Here is a 15,095-nt window from a genome sequence, read left to right as displayed (position 1 = left end):
CCAATTTTCACTGCCAGATTTATTGCAGAAAGTCAATGAAAGCCTTCCAGAATGAGATACAATGGCCATAAAAACTAAAAACAAACTGGCTGAACACTATGGTGATGGAGTCCTGTTCAATTGTTCAACAGATGTTTAGTTCTCATGACAAATGATTTTGATTCCAATGTAAATGCATAATATTGAACAAAAACTGTGTACTAGATGTTTTGAATCAACAAGTGACAGTTCTTTGGAATTTCACTTTATTTTAACTTCAGATTTTAATATTAACATTTATGTGCTACATATGTTTCTGTATGTACAAAAGGAAACTAGTTTTTCATAAAAATTTAAAAGATAAAAAGAAATAAGGGGTGGGGAAGGGGATGCTCAACCATTAGGGGAGGGAACTTTTCTCTTTCTGACTACTACATCCCCTAACAGTGTTTTCCCAAAGTTTCAGAAGTTTATGAATTATTTTCCCAATTTTTCCTAATTTGCTGAGGGTATTAGGGAGTTTCAATGTTCCCGTGTAGAACACTTGTTTTAATTTTCCCCATAGCTAGAATTCCAGAGGTATTAGAGCCAGTGAGCATATACTAATGAAGGATCCTGACTTAACCTCAGAAAAGACTTATAATTGCTTAACACCAATTAGTTTGTCTTAATCTCACAAAGACATATTTAATTTCATACAAGCAAGAAAACCTGCTAGCACTGTAAGCAGATGTTAGTGGTCATACATAAAATGAAACATGACATGTAAAATTCCTTGGAGTTCAAGTGGTAACATGTTAAAAGGTAGACAACTCTAAACTAATTAAGAAGCTCAGTTGGAAACATTAGTAAAGGGTGTAAATTTCCTAAAGGAGTTCAGGTCAAATCTCTTTTTTTTTCCATTTTTAAACATTTTACAATGTAATTGATGTCATCATGCAAAATTACATAAAATACAGCACATAAAAACATATACGTAGAAAATACATGGACATTTTATGAAAAAAAGTGTGATGGTTAAAATATTTGCATAACAGAGCTACAAAACTGTAACATTCTCTCACATAAGAGAGTCAGGAAATAGGGCCATCTTTCCAGCATGTATGAAACTCTTCTGGCATATAAAAAGCCTTAGCTTTTAGCCACTTCTTTGTAACAATTTTAAAAGCAGATAGTGGAACACCATATCTCTGTGAAGGCAATGAATTAAAAAACTTAGCTCCTAAGTACTGCTAGTTGTTAATTATCTTGTGAAGCCTAGTTACAGGCATGTCTATTTTTCCTTCCTGTCATGTGCCCTGCAGATGTACAGGGTTATTACAAATGATTGAAGCGATTTCACAGCTCTACAATAACTTTATTATTTGAGATATTTTCACAATGCTTTGCACACACATACAAAAACTCAAAAAGTTTTTTTAGGCACTCACAAATGTTCGATATGTGCCCCTTTAGTGATTCGGCAGACATCAAGCCGATAATCAAGTTCCTCCCACACTCGGCGCAGCATGTCCCCATCAATGAGTTCGAAACAGTAAGGCTTCTGCTTTAGCCTTTTCCGTAAGATTTTCGAAACCGTCGGCTGTGGTACGTTTAGCTCCCTGCTTGCATTATTCGTCGACTTGCACAGGCTACGCATGAAACTTGCCCACACGCGTTCAACCGTTTCTTCGCTCACTGCAGGCCGACCCGTTGATTTCCCCTTACAGAGGCATCCAGAAGCTTTAAACTGTGCATACCATCACTGAATGGAGTTAGCAGTTGGTGGATCTTTGTTGAACTTCGTCCTGAAGTGTCGTTGCACTGTTATGACTGACTGATGTGAGTGCATTTCAAGCACGACACATGCTTTCTCGGCTCCTGTCGCCATTTTGTCTCACCGCGCTCTCAAGTGCTCTGGCGGCAAAAACCTGAAGTGCAGCTTCAGCCGAACATAACTTTATGAGTTTTTCTACGTCTCTGTAGTGTGTCGTGACCATATGTCAATGAATGGAGCTACAGTGAATTTATGAAATCGCTTCAATCATTTGTAATAGCGCTGTATTTATTTTCTTAGGAATTGGGGAACATTTGTGTTGATTTTCTTATATGTGTAATAAACAACAGAGTATAAATAATGATGAGATGGTCAGTGTTTGTAATCATTGTAGATTTTTGTGAATAAGCCTTCTGAATTGGTTAATATATTTGCTTATAAATAATAACATTTCAGCTGCTGCCATTATCAGTTCAAAACTTAAAAGCTTGTAAAACAATATTCAGTGTCCATTTCAATGAAATATGTGCATAAGCTCTTAATTTGCTTGATTCCCCCATTTAGTCATAAGTTTGATTGAAACTTACATTAAATATTATGAAAGGGATAGTTGCTCTCACCATGTAGTGGAGATGCTGAGTCGCAGAAAGGCACAACAAGAAGACTGTCAGGAAGTTAGCTTATGGCCAACAAGGTCTTTGTTACATTCCATCCTGGATTTTCCATTTTTGATATTGCATTGAATATTGTTTTATAAGTTCTGAACTTCGATCTGATTATGATGGAAGTTGCAGAAACCTAATTACAAATGAAGAAATATATTAAGTGATCTAGAGAGCTTAATTCAGTGGAATAAGTCTTGAAATTATGTCTCATTGTGTTGTAAATTCTCTCTCATTGTTTTGTCTTAAAGATGAGAGTCATAAATTATTTAGTGCATTTTCACTCACTGTTGTTTTGTGGAATTATCTTCTGGGGCAATAGACTTAAAGTAAGAGAAATATTATTCTGCAGTCGTAAGCAATAAGAATATTGTATGAAAAGATGACTAGGCATTTCACGCAGGCCTTCTTAAGGTTGCGCTAACTCCTTAATGATTTTTATTGCTTGCAATAAGCAGTTTCAATTAAAAACTATGATCTACATAATCACACTACAGATACAAAAACAATGTTCATATATAATTCACCTCCTTGTCTAGGGTTCAGAATGGAGTTACATATCCTGGTGCAGACGTATTCACCAACTTTCTGACTAACATAAAACAAGAAGTTGTGAATCTCATATAAAGATCACAGCTCATTAGCTACACACTCTACAAATTATCTGAATTCAAACATGAATAGTTCTGTTAGCAGCAGCATGAGAAGTAGTGGTGTTCATTGTACTGCTACGTGATGAATAGTAATGTATTGTAAACAGGACTTTGTATTAACAGATGTGGGTAACTGTTTTCTTTGAAAGTGCCAGTGTAATCCAATAAATACTGAGGTAATAAGAAACAGCTATTTACTATAACTGAGGAAATAGTTCACTTTTTCTAAAAATTTACTGTGTTAAATTTATCTGGCATAAGCATTAAACAATATAGTTACAGACTGTTGTTAATATGGTGTACAGATTAATTTATTTTCTACAATGCACTTGTCTTGATTTCGCCCACATCCCTGATTGCTCTCATTTCTGGCAGTATCTACAGAACATGATGAATGAACGAATGATATGCTTAATGAGAGTTTTAGGGATTTGAATACTGATTTAAATGCCAGAGTGAGAGAAACCAGTCACAAAATGTGATCAACAAATTCCTCAACACTAACTAAATACAGTGTCTGAGGGCTGTACAAATATTCTAAAGCAGTTAATATAATTTTATGTTAATTTTAAATAGTATTGAAAATATTCTAACAAGGGATTAATACTTAGTGGCAGATTAAAACTGTGTGTCGGACTGGGACTCCAATTCGGTTCCTTGTCTTTTACGGGCAAGTCCCAGGTTTGAGTCACGGTCCAGCACACAGTTTTAATCTGCCAGTAAATTTCATCTCAGTACACCCTTTGCTGCAGAACAAAAATTTCATTCTGAAGAAGAGAGTAATGAGTTACAAACCATTTATCTATTTTTGTTTAGATAATCATTGTATCTTTTCTTTGTCGCAGATGTACGGCCTAGGAGGACCCTCTGCTTCGTAGTGTCAGTGCACTGATACTGCATGATTACAGTAACTGTAGACACACTCTGACAAATTATTTTTAATTTGTGCATAACGCTTTATACATCCAAGGAAATGAAGAATCGTTTATGTGTTGTTTGCAGTACATTTTTTGTGCTTTGAACATCATCAGCAAAGTAACTTTTGCAAACTGTTGGCTGAACAGCTAGAGGTAACTGTTCTAAGTTATGAAGCATAAATTATTTTTGTAAATGATTGGAATGATTACTATATCAGTAGTACACCTGTAACACTATAATAGTCCACAAAACTGTAAATATATTCTTCTATTGACAGGAAGAGTTATAACGTTTTTCTGTGCAATGCATAGTTTAAGGTATTTAATTGCTACGTAATTTGGATTTATGTCAGTGCTGCAAGACTGTTTATAAATTCAGAAGATTTGGTTTAACTTGATGTCCATCCCAAAAATGGGATTTTCTTTCCAATGTGGAATTAAATGTGCATGTAACAAAAGGAACAACTGGCAGTCAGAGAAATTCAGAAAAGTAAATGACCAAATACTTCAGTGTCACACTGCTTTCCCTCCTCTTCACTCTTATCATTTTAAGAAGAGGGAATTTATTGCATGGACAGTAAGATGTTACAAGGAACTACATTTGTGTCTATTTCATGAGTCTTACAATCATTTAACACCTCAATATTAATAAACTTATCTGTTGAATGTAAATGCAGCCTCAGTCCTACTGATATCTACAGTCATCAAATTTCTCTACTGGAAATTACTTATAGTTTTAATGTCTCTTCATGGTACACATCTTACATACTGTTGTAGTTTCTCATTAACTGTAATAACACAGCTATATGAGTTTCAGAATATCTTAAGAGAGAGGAGAGAATTGCAGTCCCATACCTGTTAAAGCCATTTCCATGGTATACAAGTAACAAACAGTAGTCAGCATGCTTTGTAACTGCTAGTTGTTCCAAAGATGTCATCCTTGTATTATATTTTTATTGGCAAGAATTTACCGTACATTTTAGGAAATTATGAATTTAATGTTTGTGACATTATTGGCGATATGCATATCATCTGGTGTTTAAAAATATCTATGAAAACTGCCAGAAGTATCTGGTAAAAGTTCATTTAGCATATTGAACTTATCGGAGTTCTAAATATTTGTGCAGAGCTTAGTATTCTGCGTCTTTCAGATTTATTACTTTATTACAGCTGATAGTGTGATTGGCCAAAGTTAACCATGTTAACTATAGAATCAAATCACTGATACACGGGCCTGCAGTGTTTTTGGTGGTGTAGTCATCAACAAAGAGCGATTAGAGCAACAATCCATGAGCTTTGGGGCAGTTTATATAAGTTCTGGTTTATGTGCATAATATGAGGATAACTGAATCTATCATCTACCAGTGTAAAAAAAGGAAAGGGAGCATATATATGTATTATACACCTTAAAAATGTTTAGTTCGATTTTCTAATTAAAGAAAAAGAAAAAAAGGTTTTTGTAGTCCTGGAAGGTAAATGTAATCTGAAAATATTTTATTAATTTAAAGTTTTCGGTGGATTCCACTTTGGACTTCTTGTGGACAAAAATAATTGCTTGACTGCTTCATTGCTAATATCTAGCCATTTTCCCCAGAAAAATATCAGTATTGGAAACTGGGAAACAATCAAGATGCTCAGTCATTCTCTATTACAAACCATTGTGTTTAAACTAATGCACTAACATGTAGTTAAGAATAAATGGAGATGTGAAACATAAAAGATTGAATGAAATATTCTAAATTTGTTTGGGTTGTGATGTACAATATGAAGTGGTTGTGAGCGCACTATATATTACTTTTTGTTGTTATCAGATTGTAGGAAATATGTTCTGCAATTTGAAATGCACATTTTTGACTTATATGCTCTTACCAAAGTTGTTTTCAATTGGCTTGATGTGTTGGCTGTGACAGAATGTAATGATAATTGTTGTGAATATACAACTGCATTTTTGATAAAAATGTTGTTACTGTATTTTTAAAATTGAATATGAAATGTTTTAACTTCATTTGCAATTAGGAAGAACTGTTGAGATTAGTTTCTAGGAAGAATGATTTTGGCTTCACAATGCTCACGCCTTATTGTATATTTGTGTTGCTTTGTAAAGTTTGTTTCCTTCATTTGGCAAAGAGTGATGTTTTAAAATGAGAATATTTAAGAACTGCCGTAAATATTGCTTTTAACTTAAATATTTACTTTCCATGTTGTAGATGAATAAACTTTATATAGTTTTTTTATTTTGTAAAAGTTTTAATAACTAAATAATGTGGCTGTGTCTTTTTTTACCTGTTCCTTGTTTATTTCTGTGAATTTGCTGATGTAGAAAATTATTGTAGTTTTAAAATAAAATTGAAATAAATTGTGTGCTATAATTATTTTAAGCTGTAACAAATTTTCATTATTCATTAACAACATTTTTATCTTCATTCAGCAAATCTTTGAGAGAAGATATATTTACTGCAGATCTTGTCTCTTGTATTTAGGATGCTTAACACCATTCTGATGTAAACTGATTGCAGTCTTTTCATTTTATGTTAGGGACACTGGGAAATTTTAATATTTCAAGTATTTTGCAAAAATGATTATGTGTATATTCTAGTTGTAATATAAGAAGTTGCAAAAGTCCTAGCCTTTTCTCTGCAAATGGAAGCAGGCATAGCCTATGTTTCTGCTTATGTCACATTTCTGCATCTGCGTTGCTGTGTCAGCTTTTTGAATTTGCCGTTTAAGAGCTGAAGCAAATGGAGTTGTGTCCATTGGAGTTTTAAGAGTACCTTGTTTTTTTTTGTTTTGTCAAGTGGTATTGTTTTCATGATGTACTGTATTTTTGAAACTGAAGTTAAGTGTACTTGTTTAGATCAGTAAGCTGTTCTTTTTCTTTGCCGCTGTGTAGCATGTTGTGGTTCCCATACAGCGAATTCCTTAGTTAATGATGCATGAATTTTCCATTAGACATTCAAATAGTTCTAGTGAGCTAAATATCAGTATTGTTTCTATCAATCTGACTTCCTGTATACCGTTCCACTTCTTGTTGGACAGTATACAAAAAAATTAAAAGTTCAGAGTGCTATACAACTCTGTTAAAATGATGTAATTTTTGTTTCTCAAGTTTTCTGAGTGTGTGACCTGGTGGCTAATAGACATTCTTGAAGCAAGTGACTTTTCTCAGTAACATAACATATTCTGATGCCCCAGGAGTCTCATCCAACCTGTTACTGATCTATAGAAGGGAGACTGCTTTTCAAAACAGCAACCTTCTTTTTCACAACATTGAAAATATTATGGTATGCTACCAGTCTTTTGTCACTATTGTTGTTTTTACCTGAATGTAGAATGCTTCTTACAACATTCCAATTGATCTCCCTTTGTTGGTGCTCTTCCAGGGTAAAGTTTTTTCTTGGGCTCCATAGTATTCCTGCATGTAAATATGAAAGAAACAGTGCACCGAAGCATCGTCCTGCAAGCTTGGATAAGCCTAATGAAACTAGAGTGTAACAGCTGCTCCAAATTCTCTCTGGATACTGTTACCTGATCTTTCCAGAGATGGTAGCCTTGGACTAGTAACACATTTATTCTGTTATTACAGTATTTAATCTTTAGAAATTGGTTTTCCATGAAATTTTGACATTCTTCCTGTAACTTGATGAATAATTGTTGCCAAATTCTTCAAGAAATTCTTCTGATATGTGCATTACCTTCTGGCAAAATAGATTTGATAGGCTTTCTATCATGGGTTTAAGCAGATCAGTCCATCAAAACATACTGATTTTAGAAAGCATCCCAGGTTTGCATCCCAATCCAGCGGTTAGTTTTAATTGCCCAGGAAGTGTCCAACTGATTTTATTTAAAAATTACAATGCAGTGGTCTTTTTCTTGTGCCCAGGATCATTCTCTCACTAATACAGAAAAGGATCAGTTTCAAGCTGTTGAGTGTATTTAAAAGTGTTCAATGAGAAAAAGATTTCCATAAAGACCTGCTTTCATTTTGGCATTGATCAATACTAGTAGTCCAGCCCTAAAACAGAAAAAGCAGCCCCAGAACATCAAACTTCTCCATAAAGTCTTCCATAGTGGAGTCCCTGGATAAAAAATTTTTCAGTTTCATGCTGCATCAAATGTGGATAAAATTCCAAGCTTTTGATGACTGCCTTCTCATCATTGATGATGATAAAGGCAGTCAAGAAAAACATGGGAATTTATTCCAATTGATGCTGCAAATTAATTGAGAACTTTTTACCTGTCAAATGTTCCATTGAATTCTTAAACTAGCACTTGCACCCAGTACCCCTAATTATTTGTTGAATATATTCCAGTATCTGTCTTCCCTTATTTTTTTACTCTCTATGGCTTTCTCTAGTACTAGATTATTTCCTGATGTCTTTATCCTTTCAGACCTAGCACGCATGATTGTGTGAGTGCAGTTTGTTTGTGTTACAGCATCATATGATTGCACTAAGCAGTTATGTCCTGAGTTAAATAATTGCGCAGTAGTTGCTGCTACATATACAACTCTAGAGCATATTGGTATCTTTTTACAGGCATGAGATATTGTCTTAAACTTTGGAAATTTTCAAGATGCAGATCAGGAGCATCTGTGTTGAGGGAGGTCTTGACTATGCATTATTTGTCGTGTTTTGACACTTTCAAAATGTTTCAGAATCTGAAATGCATACAACAGTAATTAAAAACTAGTGTGCCAATTTTTTAAAAATATTTTCATAGCTGCAATGACTATAACTTTCATGCACACAGTTGTGAATGTTGAGACTATGTTACTGGCACACACTCATTTTAGCCGATATCTGAGGTTAGGATTCAAAGCAGACTACAAAATAAATATGTCATTTTACCATTAGCTTTACACATTATTGTCATAGTGTCTATTTTTATTTTTAGGGCTTACTGATGAAATTTTAGCTGAAGTAGATGAATCCAAAAAAGAAGTTTCTGACAGGTAATTGGAGAAGTGCTTATTTCTTCACCTTCAGTTGAAGAACACATTAGTGGATCAATGAAGAGCTACCAAAAAATAAATAGATAAAAATAAACCATCAAATATACCATATGATGATAAGGAACTGAACAGAAATCAGCACTGGCAATTGATGATTTGCACTCCACTTAAAAAAATAAAAAGAAAATCAAAATCTGAAGGTGTGCTGCATGCCAATGAGATGGATGTCTGTTTAGGCAGAACAGTTGTTAGTGGGCATCTCTAAAGAACCTGCTGAATCTCAGCTGTATTAAGTTTACATAGGCAAGTGGTGCTGTGTCGGTGCTGATCCTTATTTCCCGAGTTGCTCTTGGGATACTCATGAAGGCTGCATCTCTTTCTGACACTGTCAGTGGTTTGGGTAGTATGTTGAGCAGTCTTAGCACCTAAATGCCAAAGAGACCTCTTGTGGCAAGTCCATCTGAAGTGTGTCTCAGTACCAGTAACAGACCACATCCTGTGGAGAACAATATTTTTATCATTAATAAATGTGTGGATGATACATTTGAGAAACTGTTGTAGTTCTGCATATATAAAGCATTGGGGACCGGGTGGGAGGCAACCTTCAGGGTAACTTCAATCAATCGAAAGGCTGTGTAACAGTAATGGCAAGCTACTAGCCAAGACAGAAAGCTACCCAATAAAGAAGATTTCTGTAATGGTGCCGTAACCTGTCAGGATATCATGGTTGTCGGTGTCAAAGAACTGTAACAGGAATGGGAAACTGAAGTAAAAAATTTCATGAAAAGAATAAATGATGAGTGTGGGACTCCACCATCTTCTATTCCTGTGTGGCAATTCTTCTGGAAAACCTGGAATTCTCAGGGAATTACAAAGCACCTGTAGAAAATCAGGGAATTTCATAAAACCTCAGGGAATTCTATGTTTTTAACCTAGCATTGTAATTTAATTTTATTGAGTTTTATAAATCACAATTTTTAAAATACTTAATATTTCAAAGTGTGTTAATTGTATGTCTATTATTCCATATAAATTATCAGTGGTGTTTAAAAACTGTAGTTAAACTACTACATATTGCTTGTATATCTCAGCTGAGAAGAAAGAAAAGTCGGAAAAGTCATTATTGTAGTGTCGAAGTTACTTGAGTACATTGCAGCAGACTGTATTCAAGTTGAGTCCTAAATACCTAAACCAAGTGCTGCTTTATATGTCAATACTTCAGTCACACCACCATGGCTTGTAAATATCAAGCTAAATATGGAAGATGTGTTTCAACTGTCCATGAATCAGGCAATCAGTGCACTGCTCCACATGTGTAAATTGTTCCCAGAAACGTCCAATTTGGTGCAAAGAATTTTCATTATTTGAAAAGGAGAAGGAGAGGTACAGATTATACAACATGCTTCATATTTGAAAATGAAGAAGGCCTCCATTATTACACATACGCCTACTTTTGTGAAGTCATTTTCAGCATCGAAGCACCTTGTTCTAAAAAGTAGGGTTAGCACCCAAACATTGACAGCTGAACAGAGCATAGCAACCTTTACATGTGAGTATAGCTGTAAACTTGTGACACTGGCTGTACCAATAATTTTGCTTTGTGGCGGCAAAATGTACTTTCAGAAACAATTATACACCCTCACAGCAGACAGAATGAGGGAGACAGAAACATTGCTGCAAAAACAGCTTTGTCGAAAGTCCAGCCACAGAGGAACAGTAAGAGGAAGGATAGAGAAAAACTTCATTGCTAAGATGGCATCCATACTGAAGTGGAGCTTGAATTGGTTCAGAACTCACAAAGAAGAACTGCAACTTTTAGCTCAGGAAATACCAGTGTATATGTATCTCTGATGCCCATGAGCTACATAGCTATATATTCCACAAAAAGGACGACTTCAGTGGAGAGAGGGACAGGAGAAGTCACTACTGTCATTTAGTATGCATACCACTCATTGCCTTCCCCTCACCACCAGCTTATAAGCAGTGCTGTAGTGTAGCTTCATGCCTTATAATGCAAGAATAACCAATCACATGTCCTCCAAGAATTACAAATTAGTGCATTACATAAGTGGTTGCAGGAAGTGCTATGGGAAATAGTGACACAAACTTGCATTGAAAGGTTAACATATGGGTAGTGCCCACCCCGATAACTGAGTGGTCAACGCGACGGAATGCCATGCAAAAGAGCCCAGGTTCAATTCCTAGCTGGGTCAGAGATTTTCTCCGCTCAGGGACTGGGTGTTGTGCAGTCATCATCATCATTGCCATCATCATCACTCATCCCCATCAACGCACAAATCGCCAAAGTGGCATCAGCTCAAAAGACTTGCACCAGGCAACCGGTCTACCCAACGGGAGGCCTTAGCCACATTACATTTCATTTTTCCATATGGGTCACCACCCATGGTGTAGGATATACATACACATCCATCATAGGTTAACAATATGATTCTGTACCATTCAGTAACTTAATATTATACTTTCAATGCAGCCTTGTATTGCCATTTCCTGTAGCAGTTAACTGCAACCACCAATGAATTGAAAGAATTTGTAATTTTTGGAGGATGCACTCTTCGTCATCCTTGTGCTACACTACAAATTTAGTGACCTAACTATAGGCCAGATAAGATAAGGAGATTGTTTAACATGTACTGTATATGTCATTTGCCCAAGACTGGACAGCAAGTGTCATGCAAAAATTTGTATTGAATATACTAATTTTGTATTGAGTACGCTGTCTACACTTTCTTTGCGACCTTATAGTGCTATACTAGAAGTGGACTAAGAAAAAGAATAGGTGGTTATTTATTGTTAGAACTGTTCTGTCTCATTAAACTATGTCTCTCAGCTATGTTAATTGATATAAGTGAGGAAGAGCATTTTCTTTTTTTCTGTTAGTTTCCAGACAGTATTTTTGACTTCCACCTCAAAGGGTGAGGCAGTATTATGAAACAGGACATGGTGAAGTTAGTGCATAAGAATATTAATAATCTTTATTTAGCCATAATAACTTTACAGTCTTGAACATTGAAGGGTTAAGTGTACAAAAAATGAGAGTGATATCATGATACAAATATGATGAATATATAAAAGTAGCACATTAGATACTATCATATATACAGTTACAATTTACCACCACTAATACACTGAAATATACAAAAGTACTACTATGAATCATGGAGTTCAGAAATCTTCGAGTATAAATGTCTGTTAATTAACAACTGTTTCAACTTGCTCTTGAGAAGATTTTCACGCAATTTCTTCATATTATGTGACAACCTTTTACAGAATTGTCTTCCACTTACTATAGTGGGCTGCAAGCTGTGGCTCTTTTATTAGTCAGCATCCTATGATGATCACATCTGCTTTGTTTATTGTAATTATGAATGTCTCTAGTCATTACTCTAATTTCACCGTTCTCTTTTACATAAAGAATTATGTTAAATATATCACATTGATTACACAGTCAATAAACCATATTCGATGAAGTAATCTGATGTTTGCTAATATTAACAGTTATTGTAAATGAGCTTGCAATTACTGTAACTGATCTTTTCTGAAGCTCGAATATCCTAGCCATATAGGCTGCAGGTGCCCTCTCCCAAATTTCAATCCCATATTGCAAATGCAAATGAATCTGTAGTATATTTGTTTGAGAAGAGGATGAGTTGTATTTGTGAGATGTTTGAGTAAGTAAATGCACCTAATCTTTTTACAGGTGTAGCTGACATACTCTTTCAACATAAGATGTTTATCAGTCACAATGGTTAAAAATTTATGTTTAAGCTGCATACAATGATTCAGCATTTATGTCCACTTGAGACTGGTTTTCATTTAATGAGAACTCCTTTGAAACTGTCTTTTCCTTATTCAATGTATGCAAAATTGGCCAAAAATATTTCCCTGGGGACTCCATAGATGAGTCTTTCATTCTTATTTTGCTGTTAAGATCCTACCTTTCTTAAAATGTAGCTTAGAACTCTGTCTTCCATCTTGGAGATAAGAAATGCAGTGGCACTTCTCTGCATGTAGTTTCTAATTTGGATAAAAGTTCTGCAGCTCACAGACTGCAAGGCTGTAGACAAATTACGAAAAGTTTCAATGAAGAAAAATTGTATTTGATGTAGAATTACTTTTTCAATTAATTTGTCTGCACACTGTTATGTACTTCTCCATTCATTGAACTGTGGATGTTACTGCTGAATATCTTATTGATTTATATAATTTTGAAGAATTCAGGTAGTTTTACATTTTATGTATATTTGATTCTCTAGAGAGTGACACAGTTTAAAAATGGGTACAGTTGATATACCTGGATAGAATGTGACATTTTACTCTGTTACAAAAACAATAAAACCTAAAGAAAATGTTTGCTGGAATTTTCTGCAATAAGTCTCCTATTAAAGAGACTCGTACACCTATTATATCCACAGAAATTAAGCCAGTGACTGTACATTCTGCCCTTTGGAGTTTGCTACTATTTTTCTATTACCCCATAGATGAGAAGATATTCAATCTGTGGCTTTCTTATATACCTCTCAGAATAATTTTCAATGAAGGGCCAACAAATATGGAGAAAATTTTACTTTATCATGCCTTGTTTCTCACATCTCGTATTAAAACGACTTGTGTGTTTACCATTACGGCTTTCAGTTGTCTTGCATGAAGACATTAGGTGATTCATCTTACTTGCATGTAATTTCAAGTATGATTCCATGGCAGAATTATAACTGTCAGCCAAATTAATTTTTTTATGTATGATTTAGTGTTGGTTCTGTATCAGAAGACGTAGGACTCATATTCAGGAGGACAGTAGTTCTACCTGTCTAGATTTTGCTTTCATGTGGTATAACTGGCAAGTCATGTAGCAGAGTAAACCAAATAAAAAATTGTAATTTACTGACTGTTGCATTTTACTCATTTTAGGCAAGGGAATTCTGAGACTGTATTGAAGTACTGGTCGTATCGCATAAATACAGGGGGTCAAAATATAACTGTCCCAGAGACGTCTGACACAAAATGATTTAACTATTAATCAACAGGGAAACAGTTATATGCTGGAAACTGTGACTGTTTTCATCAATGTAGCGCTATAAATGATTTATGAAAGTGTAAGGAGCTCTGCTTGAGGTAAGGGCAGCAGTAGTGTTTACAGTGTTCTGCTGGATCTCTTTCAGTGCGTGGGGTTGTTTGAGTCCACTGGACCCATCAGCTGGCCTCACCTGTTAAAGATCAGAGGCAGAGAGAACAAGTGATCTGGGAAAGCGAGAAGGTTTGACTTCTTTGCTGACTGCTCTCTGCTCCCTGAACACATCACGAATTCGTTCTAAAATAGAATTTGCTATTGCTCCACGCTGTAGACAACATCCATGCAACTGTCCCTATAACATGATTTGTTTGCTGCTTCAATTATGTTGTTACTATATTTGTGATTCTGGAAACTCTTTTTAGGCTAGTTTTATTTTGTCTATCCTGTATTCATGCAAATAAATACCTAGGCACAGGTGGGGATTTTTTAAAAGCAGGTCAGTTATGTGCTGAGAAATGGTATTCAAGAAACACCACAGATGTGTACTTAACATGGTAAATTAAAACTGTTTACAGGCCAGTTGTGTAATTTCATTTCAGGTTTTTTTAGTAATATTCTCTATTTATAACAGTCTATTAAGGTTTGGTGATAAGACTAACAAACATTTCATATTTCATAATAATTAAAAATCTTGTGTATTGAAATTGCTTTAACTATTACATAATAATTAATTTGTATCAAATTCTCTTCCACAGTCCATAAATCTTATTACGCATAACCTACAAATTGTCTTTTACTTTTCATTTTATTAACTGTCACCAGTGTTACAATGAAGTTCACATTCAAACTGGAAACATCATGTTATTGGTGATACTGATACGGTTACTATAAAGGAGCATAACATACAGTTGTTGTCTCATAATTCATATAAGTTTCTCATTTGCTGCGAGTGCAAATATAAACTTATTGCCTGTATGTACAGATATTGACAATAAATAAATTTTCATTCCTTAGATTTGCTATCCTTGTTTCACTGAATAACAGTCTCCTGGCAGTTATCAGTGGAACATTACTTTGATTTCATATGTTTATGCTTCTTGTGCAATCACACATGAATTTTTTCCATTAAAAATGAAACTATAAACTAA

At 34.8% G+C, this 15,095-nt stretch overlaps 1 protein-coding gene across 1 annotated transcript in view; it reads left to right on the top strand.

The window, feature by feature from the left end:
* The window catches only part of LOC124613070 (transmembrane protein 245), a 255,887-nt gene extending 249,686 nt beyond the window's left edge, over positions 1 to 6,201 (top strand). Inside the window, exon 15 of the mRNA XM_047141653.1 lies at positions 3,896 to 6,201. The gene's annotated coding sequence lies outside the window, so the exon portion shown is untranslated. The remainder of the gene's footprint in view (positions 1 to 3,895) is intronic.
* Positions 6,202 to 15,095: the final 8,894 nt, after the last annotated feature.

This window comes from Schistocerca americana, chromosome 4 (assembly GCF_021461395.2).
Source record: "Schistocerca americana isolate TAMUIC-IGC-003095 chromosome 4, iqSchAmer2.1, whole genome shotgun sequence".
In the NCBI taxonomy this organism is placed as follows: Eukaryota; Metazoa; Arthropoda; class Insecta; order Orthoptera; family Acrididae; genus Schistocerca; species Schistocerca americana.
The sequence above is the reverse complement of the archived record's forward strand: the minus strand, read 5'-3'. Positions and strand labels throughout refer to the sequence as shown.